Source organism: Punica granatum, chromosome 1 (genome assembly GCF_007655135.1).
Source record: "Punica granatum isolate Tunisia-2019 chromosome 1, ASM765513v2, whole genome shotgun sequence".
Taxonomy (NCBI): domain Eukaryota; kingdom Viridiplantae; phylum Streptophyta; class Magnoliopsida; order Myrtales; family Lythraceae; genus Punica; species Punica granatum.
Genome location: NC_045127.1, coordinates 47,511,861 through 47,537,355, shown reverse-complemented (window position 1 = coordinate 47,537,355; position 25,495 = coordinate 47,511,861). Strand labels below are relative to the sequence as shown.

Here is a 25,495-nt window from a genome sequence, read left to right as displayed (position 1 = left end):
GTATAAAAACCACCCTTATGGTTTGAGCCGTAAACAAATTGAACCATGTGATTTTTCGAGAGACAAATAACACCATGTGGTTCACTTGGTGAGACATAATGGATCTCACCATTAATTTTTTCATCACTTTTGGTCCTTAAACTTTTCATTTTGCCATTATTACCCTCACACTTTCAATCTTTTTTTAATTTGGTCCTAAAATTCGGGGAAAAAAAAAAGGGAAGGGGCCGGGGCCGTCAGTCGACGACTCCGACCCCACCACCGAGGTCGCACGCACCCACAAAGGATGCCGGCTACCATGGAGGTGAGGTCAAGGCCGCAAATTAGCGGCCCTTGCCCCGAATCGAAGGGGATCTCGAACTCAAGATCCCAATCTATTCGGGGGCTAGGGCCACCAATTGGCGACCCCGACCCCACCCTCGAGGTTTCCGGCATCCTCTGTGGGTGTCGGCAACCTCGGTGGTGGGGTCGGGGTCGAGGTCGCCAACCAGCGGCCCAAGCCCCTTGCCTCCATTTTGGAGATTAGAAACTATTTAAATTTACTCTACCATAAATTTTAGATCAAGATATAAGAAAAGATGCGGGATTACTCAAAACAAAACTGCCTAACTACGAAAGGATGTTCATAAGAAATGTGAATCGGTCACATATCTTATCGCGAGAGAAAATGACTCCTCTGATATTAAGGAAAGCTTTGGAGACTTGTGAGGATGCCTTTCGTGTTCAATGTCTACCCTTTATGTAGAGAGATGGAGTGCAAAAAAGTTGAAAGTTTGAGGGTAATTATGATAAAAATAAAAGTTTGAGAACCAAAAGTGATGAAAAAATTATCGGTGAGATCCATTATGTCTCACGAAGTGAATCGTGAAGTGTTATTTGTCTTTAGAAAAATCACAAGGTCCAATTTGTCTTAAGCTCAAACCAAATGGGAATTTTTGTACTTTTCCCCAAAAAAAAATCTAAATCCATGTCGACATTCTGTTTTATGTGATTACTGATTATGGATGAGACATTTTTGGTTTTATTTAGCAAGACAAAAAAATTTACAGGTTCCAACAGGGTACCCGAAACATGTGGTATAATACAGATTCTTGGTAGGTTTATATTCTAGGACTCAACATGGTAGGGTCCGATTTCAAAAGTTTAGAACCTATTGTAACTAGGGGTGATCGGTTCCGGGTACCCTGTATTTTTCATAATATCCAGACCCTACCCTATAAGGGACAGGTTCCAAGATTTTGGAACCGGACCCTACCCTGTTGAATCATGGAACCGGAACCTGTATTATACCACAAGTTCCGGGTACCCTGTTAGAACTTGTAAATTTTTTCTTCTCGCTAAATAAAATCGAAAATATCACATACATAATCAGTAATTACGACAAATAGAATATCAACAAAATTTAAATTAATCCACAATAATGAAATAATAATATGTCTCATCAATCCATCGATAAAATTGAACATCCATAATACGATCTCACACAACAAAGTGCGTATGTTCTGATTCATTAGAGGAGATAGTAACTTTACTCTTTCCTCTTCTTTTTTTTAGTAAATAACCGGTTCCGGGTACCCTGTAGGCAGGAACCGAAACCGGAATCGATTTTCACAGGTTCCTAATTTTAATACCCGGAACCTACTCTATTTTCAATACGAATTACCCGGACCCTACCCGTTATGGTAGGTTTCAATCGGTTCCGGGTATACCCGGTACCCGTGCACACCCCTAATTGTAACATCCCAACTTTTATAGTGCTTCTATAAGTACATTTTCACATTTTAATAGTTTTCATTAGATTTATTTATTGATTAATGATATAATTTTTAATTTTAAGAAGATAAGTATTAAGCTTGGCTTTCCATGTGTTTAATTTTCCTTCACCTTTCACTTTCCACACGTCCAACCCAATTCTATCCATTCCACCGCCGTACTTTTGTGCTCTTTATATTGACCTCATTCATTTGTTCTTTCATTTCAAGCCATTCTTACAAATTGAGATTGAGAGAGAGGTCGAGAGATGGAGAGGAGCAGAGAGCTTTGAGTGGAAAAAAAATGTTATTATTATAGAAAATTCAAAATTCGATTGATCTTCAATGTTTCGGAAGGGCTTGTCAATGTGAGTAACATATTCTTAAACTAGCACGTTTATTATCATTTTGTTAGTATTTTTAGAACTGCATTGTTATGGTCATGTCAGTGTCACGGATCATGCATGTATTTTTATATAATCGATTATGATATTTGGAAATGAGAAATGAGATATTGAGTTGTGTACATGAGATTGATGGGAGTTTGTGAGTCCTGTGCCACCCTAAGTCAGTCGTAAGTCGAGTAGTAGGGAAAGGCTACCTGGAGCAGAGAGGCTGCCAGTGTGGAGTCGCCACTGCGATCGAGAGCAAGGAAGGGGTACAGGAATGAACTGAGTTCTTAAAGTCTCAACAATATTTTTATGATATTATTAAACTCGTGTTATGTTTCGGCTAGTTTAGGTTGTAGTTATTCACTAGGCGTCAAGTTCATCCCCAAAATATATTCTCAGTGTTTTATAGGTCAAAATGGAGGTGGATTGTGGCATTTTATGATATTTTTAGTCGTTCAATTAATATTGTAATTTTTGCAATGCTCTTTACATTTAAGGAAATTCATGTGTATTCATTTTATAAAAATTTTGGAATCTTACAAATGGTATCAGAGCTAAGGTTTTTCGATCTCCTGAGCCTGTAGGACATGAACCTATTTTTGATAACTTGAATTTCGAGGATGAAATTCTTTAAAGGTGAGAAATTTGTAACATCCCGACTTTTACAGTGCTTGTATAAGTACATTTTCACATTTTAATAGTTTTCATTAGATTTATTTATTGATTAATGATATAATTTTTAATTTTAAGAAGATAAGTATTAAGCTTGGCTTTCCATGTGTTTAATTTTCCTTCACCCTTCACTTTCCACACGTCCAACCCAATTTCATCCATTCCACCGCCATACTTTTATGCTCTTTATATTGACCTCATTCATTCGTTCATTCATTTCAAGCCATTCTTAAAAATTGAGATTGAGAGAGAGGTCGAGAGATGGAGAGGAGAAGAGAGCTTTGAGTAGAAAACAAAATGTTAGTATTATAGAAAATTAGAAATTCAATTGATCTTCGATGTTTCGAAAGGGCTTGTCAATGTGAGTAACATATTCTTAAACTAGTATTTTTATTATCATTATGTCGGTATTTTTAGAACTGCATTGTCATGGCCATGTCAGTGTCACGGATCATGCATGTATTTTTATGTAATCGATTATGATATTTGGAAATGAGAAGTAAGGTAGTGAGTTGTGTAAATGAGACTGATGGGAGTCGGTGAGTCATGTGCCGCCCTAATACAGTCATAAGCCGAGCAGTAGGGAAAGGCCGCCTAGAGTAGAGAGGCCACCAATGTGGAGCCGCCACTGCGATCGGGACCTGGGAAGGGGCACAAGAATGATCTGAGTTCTGAAAGTCTTGACGGTATTTTTATGATATTATTAAACCCGTGCTATGATCCGGCTAGTTTAGGTTTTGGTTATTCACTGGGCGTCAAGCTCACCCCCAAAATATATTCTTAGTGTTTTACAAGTCGAAATGGCGGTGGATCGTGGCATTTTATGATATTTTTAGTCGTTTAATTAAGATTGTAATTTTTGCAATACTCTTTATATTTAAGAAAATTCATGGGTATCCATCTTATAGAAATTTCGGAATCTTACACCTGTCCCTTATAGGGTAGGATATGGGTATCATTAAAAAAACATGATACCCGAACCCACACACCTCTAGCTTAGTTTCTTTCTCTTATCCATTGCCAAGTTGATAGCCTATACACCATAATCACCCAACAAATATCGTCATTCCCAAAACTTAGACGTAGTCTATTATAATTTAATGACCAAACATGTACATAAAATCAATTCGAAGTTGTAAAATGCAATTATTAATGGAAAATTTGGAGTTCAATGGATAAAAATTTGGGTTGGTTTAAGCAGTTTACGATGATATACTTAGTGACTTCCAGAGATGATAGACAACCCCTCCTCTACGCGAAGAAAGTCCCGACGGCCACCTCATATATACCTCTTCATCCAGATCTCCATGTAGAAAAGCATTTTGCACATCCATCCGATGCATTTCCCTCATCTTGCTACAACTACATTTAACATTCGCCTTAGGGCTTAGATACGGCCCCCTTTAATTGTTTTGTCCCCCTTAATTATTTTCTCACACCCATTTACAGTTTTCGGGTTTCACACCATTTATCGCTTTCGGGGTTTCACACCCCAAAAACCACTTTCGGGTTTCACAACCATTTACTATTTTTGGATTTCACATCCATTTACCGCTTTCAGTTTCACACTCATTTACTGCTTTTGGGTTTCGACATTTATTTACTGCTTCAAGTGTTGACACTCATTTACTGCTTTTGGATTTAATTTTCGCTCCATACAACTTTCCCTTCCCTGCATGTATCTCGCACTGCTCTTCTGCATTCTTTTATGTTTGGCGACGGCGGCACCCCTGACCTGCGAGAAATAGGTCTAAGCACTCGCACGATCTTCCCCAACATATCCAAAGACGAGGAGAGGAAACAACCAGTGGAGGTGCCATGGTGATCGTTAGGACCAAACTAGGGTCCTTCTCAAAATCTTTGGCTACATTCTCTGTCCGAGCACTCAACCAAAGAGAGGCAAACTGTCAACACCTCGTTTTGATCCACCGTCTCTAGGAGGGGACATCAACATGGTTCCAGGCTATGACTCCTGGAACTCTAACAAAAGATGGCTAGGTAGATCCCGTATTTCTATTCATAGCCGGGTCAACAGGGTCCACCAGACAACCCCGGAGCATAGCAATGAAGAAGACCTCAGGGTTCTTCCACATATCACATAATGAAGCCGGAGAGCCCAGATGACGCATGGTCCCGAGCTAACATAAACCAACACCAATAGCACTATTCACCGTGGCTCACCGGGCCATTAGAAGGTATCAAATATGTGACTAAATATCTCTCATGGTGCCAAACTAATGAAGAGCACCTCCTGGCACACTCCACAAATCATATGCTTGAGCCGAGGTATTCCCGAGTAATCGCAGACTGTCCATCCAGCTAGGTTCCCAAATTATCGACTAATTAGGTGAATCGTGGGCGTCTGAAGATATGTCTAGCCGGGCCCAAGGGTTCTTAGGACCATGGAGCATGCTTTAGACTGTTCTCCGAAAATTACCTTCGCTTCCCAAGTGAAAAAAAGGGGTCATTTTGGCAAGGCCTGTCGAAGCCCCCAAAATAAAATCGGTTTCCCCAAAACTTGTAGTAAGAAAAGGGCGAGAGCCGAGTCGAAATCCCAAAGGAGGCTAAAGGATTCTCTAAACCAATGAGCTTGCAAAGTAACGATAGGAGAATTTTGATAATCAAGAAACTAAATTGCAGCAAAAACAATTTAAAAGTGCAAGGGAGATTGAGTAATCAATAATCGAGAGACGTATGACTTGAGTTCGAAAACCACCTAGCGTTTGGTTGATCATAGAAGCATCAGAATGTAAATTTCAGCAGCTAAGATTCGATTCCCGCGACCGCAAGGAATCAACTAGCATCTAAATTCTAACAAGTCAAAACACCGTCTAACTAGTAAGTTCATCAACTAGTTAACAAGGTATCAACTGATTCCCTAATTAACTAAGCGACAGCTTTAAGCGCAAGGATGCCTTAACCCGAGCGATTAATCAATTCATCAATTAATTGACTCGTCCTATTATTCTCTAACCAATTAGGGCAGCAACTACCGTTTGTTCCTAATTAGTCTTGCTTCGAATCGATTTCTACAAACACCGTAGTAGTCGTCGATAAGTTAATTTAGAAATATCCTATTCACAACCATGAGAGCATACTTGTAACGATGACATCCAAGAATAAATAAGTGCTGAAATCGAAATATTAAAACCTGCTCCTCACAACCAAACTGTGAGGTTTCCGTTCTCAAGTCAAACGAAACGAATTAGCCACGCATGGCTATGCAAGAATCCATGAAAACTGATGATCGTTGGAGGAACACTCCGCAGCCGCCAGCCTCCTCTCCAAGTTTCTCTCCACAGAAAAACTAAACTTCCAGAAAAAACCTAAACCTAGATGATCCATAGGTTTTTATATCTCCCTCAAAAATAGGAAACAAATAATGAACATATCTTAAAAGATTTTCTAAAAAACTCTCATTGTAACTGAAAGGGAATCCTAAGATTTGCAAATAAATCGAGAATTGATTATAAACTCCCTCTCGGATCGGTTGTGCACGTGGTGCACCACTAACCAGAAGTCCTTGTATCCTTGCAAGTTCCATCTTGATACTTCAATGGTCTCCAATTCATCCCGAACATGCATCAAATTGCCTTCAATTCTTTTCTTGCACAAGTTTTCCTAGAAATCGTCATCCAAGCATCAGATACCATGAAAACAACATAAACCGAGTCTAAATTTTACCCATTTCATAGACAAATCCTCTCTTATCACATTTCTACGAGGATCTCGAGTAGGTGGTCGGTCAGGCAAAATGTTAACACCCGAGATCAGGCCCGGCTAGTCCTAGTGACCCTATGGACCAGAGAGAACATTTCAGTTCGGACTGCACAAACCATACATGCTTCTCGAGTAACTTTAGAAAGGTCTCAAACGCCGCCCGAAAAACTTTTGAGATCCGTTTTCAACAAACAAAGAACACAGTGGATTTCGGACACCTCTAGACACTCAGAAAACAATTAGAGAAGTTCCACTGCAGGCCCCGAGTCTTCTCCTGTTTGCCAATTGTGGCGAAGACCGCGGAGTCAACGGTTCCACCTTGACGCAGAACGACCAACGCAGAATGCGGACATGCAAAAGATCAATAGAAACTGTTAACTTTGCTCAGATCACCCGAATCGAGCAAAAGCGACTCCCGAGCCTAGGAGCCTTCAAGTCATCGGTCTAAGCAAAATAAGTCGATATTAGGCTTGTTGGAAACTTCTCCTCGCCAACATCGACAATGCGTCTGTAAGATTCGGTATTTTTATTATAATCATGCATACATACACATATACTTACATATGTTTATATATATATATATATATATATATATATATAACACTTCAGATTTGCTGGAGTATGGCATGGGCTCCACGTGTGATTTCTTTCCTTTTCTTCCTTGTTTCTGTTTTGCTTTCTTCCTTGCTTTGTTTTTGGCTGAGAAAAACGAAAAAGAAAACAGAGAGAGAGAGAGAGACAGCCATTGGTGACCTTCTCGAGCTTCGTTGAGCTCATTCGTGCTTCTATTTTCTATCTCATGAGCTTCTAATTGATTTCCTAGCTTATGGCCATTGCCGATTTGATGTTTCTCTTGCTTGTTCTTGCTGGTTTGGCTTCATTCCGATGTCGAGGAGCAATCAGGTGATGAGAAAAAAAAAACTGAAATAATGTGATAGAACTTGGTTCCATGATTCCTTTGAATTTAAGTTTTTGATGATTTCTCATCTCAATTTTTCTCCTTTAGCCTTCTTTGAACTCCTTTAATATCAAACAATCAAAGATTGCTAGTTCTCGAAACTGTTTCTACGAGAAGTGATGAGGAAAAATTTTGGTCCGATTTCATTCAGATGAGAATATGGTTTTGAAACAAAATTTACTGTGATGTTTACAGGGAGATTTATCTGTATTTTTGCCCACTACAGCTAAGTATAAGGTGTGGTTTGCTTATTGGACGAAAGGCTCAAGTCGTTGAATTATTTTTTTGGGGTCTTTGTGAGTATTTTTATTCCACTATAACTAAATCTTAAATTAAATATATCAATGCTTGTTTGAATGAGATAAGTTAAATGAAGATAGTAAGAGGATTTTGAAGATTTATTGTAAATGAATTCGGTTAATTGTGGTGTAGTGATATTATTGTTTATAGCCATGGGACCGTTGATCCGGCGGTATATAAATAGGATGCCTAGACCACTGATCCGATGGGATATAAAATAGACACCTAGACTCCTACTGTCGGAAGATAATGGGCAGCCCCCGCTTATAAGAAATGAAATGAGGAATTTGTGGATGTGAATGCGAGGTCACAGTACCGCCGAAATTCTGTCGCGATGATTGCGACCCTATGGCTACTATTATTGGTTGCTTAAGAATGATTGCTTGAGTTATGTAATATTGAATTGATTGATAAGAGGAAGGTTCAAAGCTAGAAGGTAGGCATATATATACATATATATATATATATCATTAGAAATTTTGAGGTAAATGATATGATTGTAATTGTTGATGTGAATGTATACACAAGTTTGATACTTCATTTTATTGTAAAATTTAATACTCACTGAGATGCAGCTCATCCTCCTGTATATATTTTTCAGATGAGCTAGGAGTTAGACTAGCAGCATGGGAAAATCTTTTTGGATATCGAGGATCAGCGCGAAGGGTTTTTGCAGTTAGACCCACTCCTAGTCTAAGTAGTAAGTTCATGTAGAGTATTATAAATAAGTTACGATCTGAAATTTTTGTTTAGTTGGTTTACTGAGGTTAGTGTGAAAGAGTACTCTCTTAATATGTATATAGATATAAGAGCTTGCTAGATTAGTTACATATATTTGGGAGTTTATGAAAAGTATATTTTTATATGGATAGTTCATATGGTAATGGATATCGGAAAATTTAGGGGAAATTCTGCTGAAATTTCAGGTCATGATAGTGTCATCCATTCGGGTCACAAAACTCGAACGCACAACCGACTGAGACCTAAGCTTCCCCGACTTCCCTTAGCCATAGCCGGCCACCCTCTTATCCCATAAAAGCTATTAGTCATTGTCAGTATTGATGAAATCTAATTATTATTTTTAAATAAAAATAATATACCCTTAACTACTCAGTAGTGAACATATATATGTTCATTCGGATATGCGTGTTATCATATGTACAGCTATATATATTCGAAAGATACATAGAAAGGGTATAACGTAATCAGGAGCCTCAGGGATGCGGTGCCGAGCAGCATTCTCCCCACATGGAGCTGAACCTGCGACTCTCATTCCCCTTACAGAGCAGTCCTTCCTCCAGCAGAATTCTAAAGTAACAACAGCTATATATATTTATGTGCTCTTTATATTGTACTTGCTCCTCGAATAATCACAGATGACCCTTCCGGCGAGGCTTCTGAGACACTGGCTCGTTAGGCGAATCGTGGATGCCCGAGGACAGGTCTAGCAAGGCCTAGGATTCTTAAGACCATGAGACTCACTTCAGATCGCTCTTCAGAAATCATCTAGGCTTCCCAATAACTCCCGAGTAGAAAAAATGGGCCATTTCAACGAGTTTCTCAAGCCAGTGACCCATCGGGCGAAACATTAACACCCGCGGTCAGGCCCGACCGGTCCTAGTGACCCTAAGGACCTGGGAGGTCATCTTAGATCAGACTGTACAAATTATTCAGGCTTCCCGAGTGACTCACGACTAGAAAAAAGGGGCCCTTTCAACGAGATTCTCGAGTTGGTGGCTTGTTAGGCAAAATGTTCATACCCGAAGTCTTGCCCGGCCAGTCCTAGTGATCCTAGGGACCAAGGAGGACACTTCAATTGGGACTGCACGAATCATCTAGACTTCCTTAGTAGCTCCAGAAGAGTCTCAAATGCCAAACTTTCGGTATCCATTTTCAACAAACCGAGAATACAGTGGTCTATGGGCACCTCGAGTCACTTAGGAAGCAGTCCGAGAAGTCCGAATGCAAACATGCAGAACGTCGACAAAAACAGTTAACTTCGCTCAGATCAGTCAAATCAAGCAAGAACGTCTCCCGAGCCTCCGGGCCATCAAGTTATCATTCCAAGCGGAACACATCGATATCGGGCTCTAAAAATTCCTCTCCTCATCACGCTCGACAATGCACAAAGAGCTCATTCTCCAAGTCATGCATCATGTTCAATTGTTCACAAATCAAGAGGAATTTCTTCTCCAAGTCATGTGGTTGTGGGACCATGTGTAGTATGTGTGGCCCCGGCCGTACAACTGGTCGGGACTTAAGTGAGAAAATTTGAACACACTGCGCGTGAGGGACAAATGTGCCCCAGCGTGCGTCCAGGTTTCGTCGAAGACGAGGGAGTTGGCCGTCAGACGATGATGTAGTTGGGCAGCTTGTGGTACCTGTGAGCCTAAAGTGAATCACTTGAAAGATACTAACATCGGTCAGGTACAAGGGAGTTGTAGAGGGACATCGCAGCGATGTGAGATCCCTCAGTCTCGGGTCATTTTAGGGACCCATGAAGAGTTGTGTTTTGACAATGCAAATAGGTTCCTATTTTTGAAGGCCTCAATGCGAGGCCACATGGGGTTCTTCTCGGCCATACATGGGCATATCGAGACGTCCTCAATGATGCCCTAACAACTCTATTGGCTGTTCGGCATGCCCGTCGGCTTTGGACTCTTCTCGTCAAAGTGCCGTAGGGCCATGATTGTTAGAATCGCGATTCTAATCGTAGAATTGAACTATTCTACTATTCGAGGAGCGGCTAGCGATTCCAATTCTATAGCATGAATCGGGAAGGTAAAATCGTGACTGAATCGGGACGAGAATCGTAGAATCAGGCCGATTCTACGATTTTGGTTTCAGCCCAAACTACTAGGCCCAACGGTTGGGCTTGATGGGCCTCGAAGTGGGCTCAGAAAGCCTAACATGATCTTCTGATTAGTAATCCAATACTACATATTCCAGCCCACCCACGCTGTCTTGACCCTCGGTATATATTTTATATTTAATAATCCCATAATAAATTTTCAGATTCTGCCACTCATATAATATAATTTTTATTATATTTTTTATGAATAAAAAATATTTTGGGTGAATTTTATTGTATTATTTACACTATAAATCAATTAATTAAAGTGCAGTAAAAAAAAAAAAGTCTACCCGATCTGTCAAAAGTATAGGAGTATTTACAAAAAATTTTAATCTTCTCATTATACTCTTAAACAAAAATTCGACAATGAAGTCCACAACTTCAATAGAATGAGAAAGGATTACAAGTTTTCACGTAACTTATGTGATTCCATTTGATAAATAGAGATTTTTTTTTTGTGCGAATTGACTTGCCCGACATTCTTTGAGTTATTCCATAGGCATTCATGTCCTTAAGTTCCACTTAACGCTGTTGATCACTTGTTGTTATATGACATTTTTGGGCTTGCTACATCACGTATTTGTATCGTTTGATTTTTGTTTGTACTCTACCGAGAAAAAAAATGTTTTGTTGCTGAAAGGTGTAGTTAAATGATAAATAAGCATGTCACTTGCTTATATTGTTGATTCTTTTACCATTTTGCCGTTTATTTCACACCATAATTTACGTGAAAATTTTGATCATAATATACAGTACATTCGTATACCAAAAAGGAGGCTCGAAATTGTTTCTTGTAGATTACATATTACTATAATAGAATTTTGAAGTACTCCGTCCTTACTTAAGTATGAGGTAAGAATCAACAAACTCACAGATAAGGCTAATGGATTTCTTGTGTGAGTTTCGCATGTAGATCGAAGAGGGTGTTCTCATATGAACAAATTGAAAAACTCATTAACGGTGTTCCTCTAATTTTGAATGAACAAGGATTGATTTTTTCTGTTCAGGACCGCAGGAAAATATTTTATATATATATATATATATATTGTTTTTTTAATTACAGGTAGAATATTACGATTTACGATTCGACGACCCTCGAGCAAGTCTAGGTAGAATCGCGATTCTGACAACCTTGCGTAGGGCGACTACATTTGTAACCCGTGGGGATTTCTATTCAGAGTTGGTCAGACATCGATTTAGTCATTTCTGAGTATTATGACTAGACTCACGGAGAGGAATGTCTGGGATTTTGGCTCTATGGTAGCCAATTGAAGGGTAGCTGTGACCCATTTGGAATTATGAATTCAACAACAAGAAAAGAGAAAACTTGGGGAGCACATTGTCCCAGGTTAAAAGGATAAGCGGGTTCTACAATGAAATGTACTCCCTCTTTTTCGTCCTATCATTGTGTAGGCTGTCTCGAACTGCTCAAATGGCGTGCCCGATTGCGTACGACATTTTGGACATGGATCCACCTTGGACGGTTGAATAGGTAGGAGAATTGATCGGGGATCATGTTGGAGTAGACAACTCGGCCACATCCCATGGGAATCCCTAGTCCGCACAATGTGTAATGGATTAGGGGATCAATTTGGTCTATCTTTATCTCATTTCGCTCTCATTTTGCTACAGTCGCCTACCTCAGGATTTGGCCGCACCTCTCAACCTAAAGGGGATGTGCTCTCATTTTGCCTCCCCACCTCAGGATTTTGGATCACTCCTCTATTTTATCCTAGTTTTTGCCTAGGTTGCCCGTGGGGGTTTTCGACCTAGCAAACTCGATTCTTTTGAAGAGTATAGTGAAACTATGTTATGCTCAATAGGCAAATAAGAGTGCCATATTGTGATAAAAGTTTATTTGATCACTATAGTCACTTGGTGTTATAATGACATATGAAACATGTTATCCGACTTTAATCTAAGATCTTGGTGTGGATGACATGTTGAAAAGTGCTATATTGTGCTTGTGATCCATATGCCTATTGATCAGTGCCTTCAATAAAACTAGACTGATCAGTGCTATATCTCCTTCCTCTAAATGATAAGGTTTAGTGGACTTCTTGTGACCCTGTCGGCAACGAAGCACCCACGTCGTCGCGATCCGAACACTTCATCGGACCATTCAATTGGTAGGAGACGCGCACCTTTAATAGCTTTATAAAGTATTATATTATAACGACGAGCACAGCTTGATCCTATATATTGGTTCTGTCTCTTTAACCTGCATATTTTGTCTTCTCAATGGATTCGAAACATCGAAATCAAACAAGCTCAAACCTTGTGTTGTGGCTGGTGAAAATGATTGGAACCATTGAATTGGTCGAGCCTTAGAAGAAGGGGAAAAAAATTATCAGATATGTTGGTCAAAATGACTCTCACTTTCTTATAAGTTTTCGCTTTTCTACTAAAGAAGGAGAAATTGTTGATTGACATGTATTAAATAATATAGGTCCAATTATGTTAATATCAGAAGATAAATAATTACAATAGTATAGTTAACAATAATTAGTACATTATCCATTATGATCAATAAATTATAATATATGGATATAGGTTTATTAACATATGTCATATTATCCATTATGATCAATATAAAACATATTAGCCCCCTCCTAAAAGCAGCCTCAAGTACACACACAATCATTGAGAAGCAATGTAAATTAATATATATGACTTTGAAAATGAGTATATAAATATATGAACAGGCTATGTTAATAATAATTAGAATTGAGTAATGAAAATTGTTTGCTTTCTAGTAAATTAACCAATTCTTTTAGCACAAAATATGTACGGAGATCGATCGAAGAACTTAGGTCATGATCTAGCAGCTATATTGATTTTATTAATTTCTTAATTAGCTCCTTCCATCTTTGTCGAGCTTTATAAAAAAAATTGAAATTCGACAAAGCCTTTTAATAGGGATGTATTCAACTAATGCAGTGTCAAGAGATTTTCAAGTATAATCTAGTACCATCCGCCTAAAACAAAAGTATAATCTAGGGTATGTTCTATGTTGTTCTAAACAAACTGTTGGCCTTGTCGGACGTCAAATTAGCTAGATCGAACATACTGATATCAGGAGTAATTAAGTCTGGTATATACATACTCAAAGATGAGATAAGTTTAACTTGAAGCATGTAAATTGCACGAATAGATGCTCTCAGTTTTGTGAGATTTATTGATATTCATGTTGATATGATACAATTTCTTCTCATTTCACTGAGCTTTCTTTCGGGCTTTTCTTTTTGGAAATTACGTTATGGTTGATCTGGCCTACTATATGATAATATCCTTATATATATATCATATATGAATGAAAGCCATAAATATGTATTGATAAATATATATACATGTACATGGACTCTTGCAGCGTCCGGTTCTAGTCCTATTGTTGTTCCAAAAATTATATGTTCTGAATCGTAGAGTGAAAGGAAAAATAAATTTTAGATTTCCAAATGGTATTTCAGCATAGTTTGATAAAGGTGCAAGTTTAATTCTTGTTGTTTCCGGCAGTCTGTTCAAATTTCATGGGCCACAATGTTGCCGAGCCCAATTAGTCAGCCCAAGAAATCGTGTGACACATTGGAGCCCTTAGAGCTTTCTATCTTCAAGAAAGGCCCAAAGAATTGGAAACATCCTTTTGCAATTTCCTTTCGCATGTCCAGAAAAGAAACTAATAAAAATGTTTAGAGTTGAGAACTGCTAAAACTAAAATCCTTCCATGAGAATCAAACACAAATGAAAAATAAAATAAAATAAAATAAAATAAACAGAAAAATAGTTTTGCCCAAAGCACCTCATGAATTTACCTGCAGCGGAGAAATTTAAAATCCTCCGGAAGCACTTCTGTATCAAGACTTGTGTATAAGCAGAAAGGTCTATGACTAATCAAGAATATGCGTGCATTAGGAATCCGGCACACTACCTTGAGTCGGACTTCTCTGATGGCACATCGAAGGACACTCTCCAACAAACGTTTGAGCTTTTCATTTTATGACTTAAAACCGACATAATCAAATTAAATTGTAATCATATGAATATACTTGATCATAGATTCTTGCTAGACATGCTGGAAGAATATATAGATCCAATACCGAACACTACTCGGAACAAATTCATAAAATCCTAACTTCATCGTGCTCATGATTGTGTATGTCATAATTATTGACTGGCTAGCTTTGGATGGTCAAACATGATATTTGGAAAATTATCCCCTGTCATTGCAATCATTAAGCACCCAATGATGAGATGAGGAATTGCTAAGCCATAGGGGACTGAAAGAGTTGCTAACCATTAATTGTTGACCAGACAAAGGGAAGAGGTACACCTATGATTTCACTAATTTCAGACCTTTCACCATTTCCCAAACCACTTGCCTTAACTATCCACACCCATCAAATCCTTTATTAATATAAAAAAGGAAATTTCCCGACCGGTGCAAGATCATGGTCCCATCCCATGATTGAACATTTATATATAAAACTTGTTGCGTAAAATTTATGGTAGTATCATCGTGCTTTACCGATTCATACTTATCGTAACTAATGGCCTTTACTCAATCATGCGTAACAGGACCCACTGCAAGAATCTGCTGTGCTGATCGCGTTGCGCTATTACTCAGTTACCAGCTTAGATACTTACATACACGAGTATTGAACTTTGTTTTTCTAAAAATCAAATTAATTATAGGTTTTTCCCATGAGCATAATCGAGTTCTCTATTAGAAGGGGCATAATTCCGAGCCCCATTTTGACCGTTGAGAGCCAAATCAACACATGTGTGTGGGGGGCTTGCATATCAATCTATATCCCTTTCATGAAAAAGCGGAATTGGAAGTAAAAGTTCGAGCGACAAAAACAAAAGGAAAGGCAAAGGAAGAAAGAGTTGGAAATAAAAGTTGAAATAGACTCGACTTTGATTAATTATATATGGGCGTGCCTTGATTTTACCGAAAATCGGTATGTCCATGATTGTCAGCACAACATTCGTCAAAAGTTGTTTTGCGCAAAAAAAAAAAAGAGTAGGAAACATGGCATGCGTGTGCAGAAATATAACTCGCTCTAATACCACATAAAATATCCATTGAACTTACAAGAAATTGAGATAATCTTCAATTCAAAAGTTCAAACTGACCGATTGTGGTACTAATCTAATAATCTCATGATTTTCTTGTTAATTTTCAGATGTGGGATTTCTTAATCATTGATGTCTCAACAATTTTACTAGATATAGATGGAATAAGAGGTTTAGTTTTTGGGTAAATGGAAAAGGATTAAGAGTGTTATCATAGTTATTGACATAGATGATCATTCGTCTACATGTTTTGTATATGTTATGCATCTTCTCGGTATTTTTTGAATAGAAATTATTATCCACTATATATGTATGTCATTCATTGGACTAATGAATTCTAGGTAAGAAAATAAATAGTATATTTTGCATTATAAGGAGATAAAGAGAAGCTGAGAATATCAATCAAAAGTTAAAGACAAATTAACTAAATAGATGCCATATCTTACACTAGAAGGACTTTCGACCGATTCTCATCTCATCGGAATATTTCTAGAAGAGCTTTCAACGGAATTCTCGTGCGGCAGAAGAATCGATATCTTGCCCAACTGATCAATAATAAAGCCGTTAGCATCTTCTTCTTCCGAGGATATGTTAAAGTCGGACTATGTGAGATATGTTATATATTCCATGTTAATTTTTATTAGTCCTTAAAGATTCATCAGTACATTCCTTTCACTTTTAAAGGATAAGCCCTTATTCCTCACTTCTATTAAACTGTTATATTCTCATTTTCCTTGTTATTCTTATCCATCAGCATCAATCCCAGTAGATCTTTTTAGATTTCTTTTGTGCGTGTCGTTAAATAACTCGATACTTTCACTTTGTGGTAATATTCTTGACTTAATTTTGATCGGACTTTCAATATCACACTTATGCTTCGGGGTGTGCATAGGTACCGAGTATATTCGGAATCGGTCGGAACCTACCCGTTAGGGTAGGGTCCGAGTAGCTCGTATGGAAAATAGGGTAGGTTATGGGTATTAAAATTAGGAATCGGTGAAAATCGGTTCTAGTTCCGATTCCTGCCTACAGGGTATCCGGAACCGGTTATTTATTAAAATAAAAAAGATGAAAGAGTAAATTTACTGTTTCCTCTAATGAATCAGAACAGAAGCACTTTGTTGTGTGGGATAGTATTATTGATATTTAATTTTGTTGATGAATTGATGAGACATATATATATTTTTTGTTGTGGATTAATCTAAATCAATGTTGATATTCTATTTGGCGTGATTACTGAATATATATGTGACATTTTCGGTTTTATTTAGCAAAATAAAAAAAATTACAGGTTCCAACAGGGTACCCAGAACCTGTGGTATAGTACAGGTTCCAGGTAGGTTCCGGTTCCATAATTCAACAGGGTAGGGTCCGGTTCCAAAATTTTGGAACTTGTCCCTTACGGGGTAGGGTCCGGGTATCGTGAAAAATACAAGGTACCCGGAATCGATCACCCCTACTAATGCTTTACTTGGATGGAAATAAAAAAGGAAAAGAGAGGGAAAGTTTATATAGAATAGAAAATTGGATTTGTACAAATTAATGTGTTTATAATATTATTGCCGGTTAAGCAAAGGGTGCATGGAAAAACAAACTTTATTTATTTCTTGTAATAGTAAGAAACAATTCTAGTACTATGTGGGCATTCAAAACATGTGAGTCACGATAATTGTATTGCAAGTTTTATAAGCATGTTAAAATTTGAGTTCGAGTTTTAAATGAATAAATTTGGCTACATTAATATACATATTTAGTGAAAATCAGCAAATTTTTTGTTATGTCTGCATCACAAAATATATATGCATGATACAAGCTAATGAGCAATGAAACTAATAAATAGTGAGACATATATAAATCAGTTAATCTCAATCAATAATATGAAAAATCCGAGGTCACGCAAAAAATAAGATATATATGAAAATTGAAAAATACAAAATAATAATCATATTTATAACATTGATCTCCTTTCCCACTGCGAAGCGCGAGTTTACTTCCTACTTTAATTAAAAATAGTATATGAATTCAATTACGTCGATTTGAAATCTAAATTAATTAGGAAATATGTTTTCAAAGAGAAAAAAAAATAAGAGAGATAAATAGAATATCTCTCTAGTCAATTTCTCGTTGGCAGCTACTGAAATCTCAGCACCTTGTCCTCTAATGGAGACAATCGCTTTCAACCATCATGTGAACCGATAATTTTTCTAATCTACACTAGTTGGCTCTAGGGGTTCCACTAGAGGAAGAAGGAACCTAGAGGAGGCACCTGGCCATGTGACATGTGTCGTGCTCCCACTCGTGGGAGGACTCTCCACTGTGAACACTGCTAAGTAGGCAACCAGAGCCCCCACTTTGCAGGTCTCCCTCTTCTACCTTTATAATAACTCGCGGGCTTTTGTAAGTTGAATTAATTTTGAATTTATATATCGGATATAATGTCCTTAATTAAACATGATATAGTAAATGCAATTTATATCCTAAAAACGTTCAATCCTCTTCCGATTGTGCCAAGTTTAGAGGTTTCAAATTGTTTGTGCTTTCATGTAATTTATAATTTAATAAATACCTTAATAATACTAGTGCATTTAGACGTGCAATGCACGTGAAAAATTTCTCGATTAAGTAGTAAAACGTAATAATTATAAAATGCTAGAAAATATATAAAAAAAATTAAATTTCATCCAAAAAATATATAATTAATTATATAACATCATTGTTAATATTATTGGTTGGTCTAAAGATACCAAATCAATAAATATGAACTACTTAATATTATTAATGTATATTGATAATTTTTTATTTAAATATAACATAATTGATAATATCAAAAATCACGGCAATCACGATAATCAAGAGCAAAAAGAGTGAACATTGTTAAAGGGAAATGAGTTAAAAGCAAAATAACAAAAAAAGATTATCTAATTGCTTATAATTCTATTTTTTGTAAAAAATTACCTTGAAAGTAATGAATAATTATTGTTAATCTTCTCAATTTTCATTTGGAATAAGTACCAAAAAGATAAAAATATTTGAAACTTTTTTTCTATCAGACCAAAATGTTTATTTTTCTATAAATGAGATATAACATTTGTTAATATTTTAATAAAGCCTTTCCAATATTTTGAATTTTTTATGTTTCAAAAGTTAAACTTAAAATTTGTAAATTTTTTTGGAACAATCATATATACACACACAAAGAGCAAACTTACGGGATCGAAAAACAAGAGAGAGAGGCAATATGGGCTTGTGGTGGTTTGTCTAAGGGTACTACCGCCTCGGGCATGATCGTCAACAGGTAATGGTTGCCGACCAAAGGCCCCTACCACTCAATTTCTCGCTTCCAATGAAAATATGAACAAGAATACGAAGAAAAAAATTAGAAAGAAAACGATAAAACACAATCTAGTAATATCTCCAAACATGAAGAGAAATTTATGATATCTTAAAGAAAAGAATAAACTCTATGAAGAACAACATATAACGAATTACTCGAAAGTCATACGTAAATATTATCTATTAAAGACTCATAAAAATCTATAAATTATAAAGCGAATAGATATTTTACAAGATATGACATACCTTTTGAAATATGAGAATACAACCATTGAGAATCTTTTGAGACTTTTAATAATATTATCAAGGAGAAAATTTTTAGAGGGATAAAGGAGTTCAAATGATTTTTAATATATAGCAAAAATAAATGCAACTCTTTGAATAGTCACATTCTTTTAGCAATTACATCATTTCATTATTTCACCAAATATGAAATAGTAGTTGATGATTAAATTTATCTACACTAATTTTTACTATTAAATTTATTTTCTTATTAAATTATAGCTTTCTCTTATTTTTTCCAGTTAGATCTTTATAATTTTTTTATTATACTAAAAATGATATAATTTTCTAATAAAAATATAAAAATTAAGTGATGTATGAATTTTATTTAGTCCTAAGGGATGCAAGGGTCGCGTCGAATATTATTTGAAAAGTTGTTTCTCTTATATTTTTTGAATGAAAGGAGATATACCAAAAGGTACAATGATTTCAAGAATTAATTTAGTTTTTTTAATTATGTAAATGAGCAAATTTGTACTATCATTATGTAAGGGAAAAATAGGAAGAACAGTTGGAGAAACACCTCAAAATTTTGTTTTTGTCATTGAAAGTGCGAAATAGTCCATGAGAAAAAAAATTATATTAAATCGCTGTGCAACGAACATATGATACAACAAAGTTTTGAAAGTATAAATCGATGTAAAAAATAGGACAAATGTACATGGAATAAGGACTAATTCAGTTGAAATGGATATTAGAGGTAAAAATGTCAAAAATCAGTGATAATGAGAAAGAACCTAAATATAAGTATTATAAAAGTATGCGACCGCAATCTAAAAGGGTGCAACGAAAAATCACGAGGGTACAATGGTATTTTTGGGATAATGAATATTGGAGAAACATCTCATACTTTATATATAGTATAGATATAGATTTTTGTTTTTTCTTTTCTTATAAGCTTGAATATAATAACAACAACAACAACAACAACAACAATAACAATAATAATAATAATAACAATAACAATGACGTGCGGGCTTTTGCAAAATGAATTTTTGAATTTATATATCAAATATACTGTTAGACTCTGGTCATGAGGTTCCATTCCAACTATAAAGGAGTCCCATAATAATTATTTTCCTTAAGTAACTGCGATATAATAAACGTAATTTATATCGTAAGAACATTTGATTTTCTTCCGAGTGTGGCAGGGGTAAAGGTTTTGAATTGTCTGTGCTTTCATATAATTCATACTCTAATAAACTCCTTTCTAATATTTTTGTATTTTGTTTTTTATTTTTATTTCTTTCTTTTTCGATAAGCGTGAACGTGAAGATGATGATGATTTAGAGAAAATATTATGTATTTAAAGCAGAGACTCAAAGAGACTCTCAATCTTAAGTTGAGGATTTGCTAAAAAGGATTACGTGGCATGTTCTCCTTGAATGAAGGGGAGTTTTTCATTGCAAAAATCTGAGGGGTCTATTTTAAATACTTGTAATAGAGTTTCAAAAACTCTTGTATAAAATCCCCCTTTTCCTCTCTCTCTCCATTTTGCTCCATTTAAACGGAGGATTAGAGAAAAATGGACAATGAATATGTAAACTTGAGATAATTCAAGTAATTCAGCATCTATTTTCGTCAAATAAAGTCTTGTATTCAAATCTTGTCAATGGAAAAATTCATGACTGGGAAAGTTTTACTCTTAACGGGCTTACTGGTTCGAACCTAGATTAGTTAAGACTGATTGGACTGTCAATATTAGATGGTGCACGCCGAAAAATAAATGGACGTTAAGATCCCTCTTAGTTGAAGCCAATATACATGTATTGCCAATTTTACAGGATTGCAAGCCCTACTTCTGATCGCACAGTTAAAAGGGCATTTAACACTTAACACCCAAATCTCACGATATGAATCGTTTATAAATTACTTCTATGATGACCCTAAACTGGGTCTCTTAGAGATCATGTCTTAAATTTTCACTGTGCCAATAGGCAATCATTCAACATATTCAACGTAAAAATTTATGCCAGTAGGCAGTAAAATCTGACCATCTTATACGAGTTTTTTCATTGATTTTCGACTGTAAAATTCTTAGTACATTTTAACCTATATAGGGCAGAAATATGAGATAATACAGATCCAAACTCTCCAAAGAATTAAACTAAAAACTAATTTTTTGAATCAGATGATGATGATTCTAAATAATCTAAAATTAATATATGTTCAGAGGAATAGAAATAGGTCCAATTCCTAAAGTGAACTTGGATTGGAGATATAAAGATCTTGACTTGAGATAGGGCAAGTAAGGGAGCACCAAGCGTGTGACATGATAAATTCCGACACGGATCTGGTTGATTTGGTTGATCGATCAAGTGAACTTCCAATTGCTCTTTACATTGATACGTCTCAATTTCAAACAGAATATAAAGCAAATCATTCAGGCTATGAGTAAATGGACAGCACTCCACTAACAATTCCGTCACGCATATTATGTGTGTGTGTGTGTGTGTGTGTGTATACTGCGCGCGAGCCTAAATCTCAACGTTTTTTTTTTTTTCCATCAGTCTTACAATTGTGATCATGTTTTGCAACATAAAATATATTGTACTACATAATGAAATAAACAGTATTCTAAGCTCGTGACTAACCCATAAAACAATTTGAAACTATTGGTTACATCAAGAGGACGATAAGCACATACTAGTGGGTATGCTAAATTCATATGAATGATATGTAATTAATATGTTACAAAATCTTTAATATTTATCCATGATATCTTTATCTCTACCCACAGAAGTCCTCGGCAAAGAAGGCAGAACTTTGGAAAACCTAAAGATGCAATAATTCACAAATCATACTAAAAATAGTTTATCTTTTAAGAAGGTGTTCGCACCTAATTACTAGAAGTTTCTAAAATTATATATAATCTCGAAAAATATCACTTTCCGCACACTCTTGAGTCTTGCCCCATGAAAGTCTTGACGTTATTTCATGATTTTCGACTTATTTTGAATGACCTGTTTTCTAAAGGCCCATGAATTAGTTCATTAATCTGCTTGCATGTGAAGGCCTATTTGTTCCTATTTGATTCAAGATGAAATCCCGAAGTTAGCTCATACCTTTGGGGTTGAAATTGAAGAAGTAAATTTTATGTGCTAGGAATGAGAAAGAGGAAAGGCTAGGGGTTGAAATCCAAAGGATAAAATTGAGCAATTAAAAGCTCATAAATGGTTGACAGTAACCTCTTGGACTTGAAGGACGTGAAGACGAAGGGAGGGAGGTCATAAATGTTATTGACCTGCAGCAATTTAAGAAATTGATTTGAATTAATTGGCCATTCAGTTGTAAAGATTCGTGCGAATCATTACGTAGCTCATTGATGATCTTCCTTGAAGTTCAACGCTAGGGAACTTCCTTGGCAGTAGCATTAAATACACACATATGACTTTCTTTTCTGTTTTTCTTTTTTTTTTCCTTCTTGTTTTTTCTTTTAATCTTTTGATACTCTTGTATTCTCTTATTTTATCGATCAAATGTCTCTTCTTAAGTCTGAATTGGTGAATCCGTATCACTCTAAAATTTTCCACTAATTAAATCAGCAAAATGGACATTGATACCGCTCTTAGCTGAAGCTCATATTCATGCGAAGCCAATTTTACATGATCGGAAGTCCTAAATGTGATTGCACAATGAAAGGACAGACAACCCATAGCATCCAAATCTCACAATCCTTGCCTGAAAATTTAAACGTTCAACGTATTAAACCTGGAAATTTAAACTAGTATGCAATAGAATCCGACCGTCTTACATACTTATAATTCTTTCATTATTATTCTTTTTTATGTATATAATTCTTTCATGGATTTCCAAACATATGATTATTAATCTTAATTCCAAACGTTATACAGATCGAAACTCTCCAAAAGATTAATGTAAATATTAATATTTTAAATCAGACGATTCTAAATAATCTAAAATATATATTTAGAGGAAAAGAAATTGGTCCAAATTCCTGAAGTGGACAGGAGACATGATACATTCCGACGCGGATCTGCTTGATTTGGTTTATCGATCAAGTGAATCTCCAACTGCTCTTTACATATATACGTCTCAAATTCAAACAGAATATAAAAGTAAAACAAATCATTCAGGCAATGAATATATAAACAGCACTCCACTAGCATTCGGGCAGGTGTGCTTAGTTGTTTTTTTATGAATTGCAAAATTAATTGGATCGAAAAGCAAAGTGCTGGTATCCACAACGGCAAAAAGCATTCATGACTCAGAAAGAGATTTAGTGCATTAATATAATTTCAATACAAAATAATAACGTTTTATTTGTTATTATTATTAATAAAATTTTCATACTCATTTATTTTCTTCTATTCTCAATTACGTTCATGAACACTTTTTGTAATCAGAAAAAGAAAAAAAAATCCATGATAGAGCGACCCCAGGTGCATTCTATATTCTTAACAATTTTGTCATGTATTATGTATAGTGTATTATTTTCTCAATCTTTTAATTATGATAATGTTTTATATCATACGATATAAAGAATTATAGTGTCCTACACAATCAAATAAATTGTATCCTGAACTCGTGATGAACTCATAAATCATTTGAAATTAAACTACTGGTGGACCATTGAAAATGATTTCCGAGGGAGTTTTCTCAGAATTCCCTCAAAATTCCGTGAAAAAAACTTTTTTGATGTATTTTTGAGTGAAAATTCCTCGGAAATGATTTTTCTCAAAAATAGGTAATACAAAATAGGCATATTTATGTTGTAGTGTTTACACCAAGAGGACGATAAGCACATAATAGTGGTGATGCTAAGTACTCGAGAACATATATACATACAATTAATTTGTTGCGAGATCATTAATACTTATCCATTTTGTCGTTATCTCTTCCCACAGGAGTCCCTGGCAAGTGGCAAGATAAGTTGAAAGAAGGCAGCAATTGGGAAACGCTAGAGATGCAATAATTCCCAAATCATCATACTAAAAAGAAATTATATTTTAAGAAGGGCTTTATAATTGTGGAAGAAAAAGCCTATCTGCGTGGTGGTAGTGGAACTATAGTTTGGATCCCTTTTCATCCTTCTAGCTTACTACCTTGCCTGTAATGAGAGGTTCTTTCAGGCCCCACGGCTTTGATTGCTCCCATTTTGTTCTTTTTAAGTGAAATCACGTTTATTCTCAGTTTATTGGTTGAAATTAATTCCGTTCGAACATCAACTTGATTTTAGCAATGATCTTTCATTTAGGTCCAATCATCTTTTGGTCTCACAAGTTCAAATCTCATTGCAAGGCTATGGGAAGTAAGGAAATAAATATGTTGGGATGGTATATCTAATATGTTTGGACTAATCAGAAAAGAATTAAATTGAATGTAAATTTTGGTCTTTAAAAGAGAAAAAAAGAAAAATATCCTTTGATCCACGAAAAAAAAAAGGTGTTGTTTCTGATTAATTGTTGGTACAATTTTACATTTATACCCTAATAAAAGGCATTTTCTCATTATTAAAGGGGATGTAATGCAGTGACACGTGTTTTCACCTAATAATCAAGAGATTTCAAGTTCAATTCTTGTCGTGAGACTATTCGTACCCGTTTCTTACTTATTTAAGATTTTTATTTCATTATAGTAGGACATGAGCCTCTTATGTAAACAAAAAAAAAACCACAACAATCATCTATTTTAGAATATTAACTTTACTAATTACAGTGTTGTTTTCTTTTTTTTTTGGGTAGGAAGAGTTGTTTATTTACTTAGTCACTAATATAGCGTCCATCATTCAAAATAATATGCATTCTACCTCAAGATATATATAATCACATGTACCATATCTTCTGAATTTCAATGCCGTGGTTTCAATCCTCATATTTCCATGTACGAGTGACAAATCAAATCGTGGACACAAAGAATTGAGCATATTACTATGTCTTCATTTAAAAGAGTGATTACATAGCTTTTGCACCAAAGAAGACCGACCTTCTTTTTTCATAAAGGTGAAGAATTTGCACGATGGCCAACTCGAAACAATATCTTCAGGAATCCAAAAGGTGGAGGTTCCTCGTTGTTCTCGTTTTCCCTTTTATTTTTTTAAAAATAAAATTCATATCTGAAATATATTTTTAAAGCGTTTCAATTAATTATTGAAATATGCGTCATTTTTTTAACTTTCTAAAATCGCTCGTTCATCGTA

At 35.7% G+C, this 25,495-nt stretch overlaps 1 non-coding gene across 1 annotated transcript; it reads left to right on the top strand.

Moving 5' to 3' along the window:
* Positions 1-7,432: 7,432 nt before the first annotated feature.
* Positions 7,433-7,516, top strand: LOC116193395. The gene has a single exon (XR_004154302.1). It is a non-coding gene; the product is annotated as a small nucleolar RNA Z199 (small nucleolar RNA).
* Positions 7,517-25,495: the final 17,979 nt, after the last annotated feature.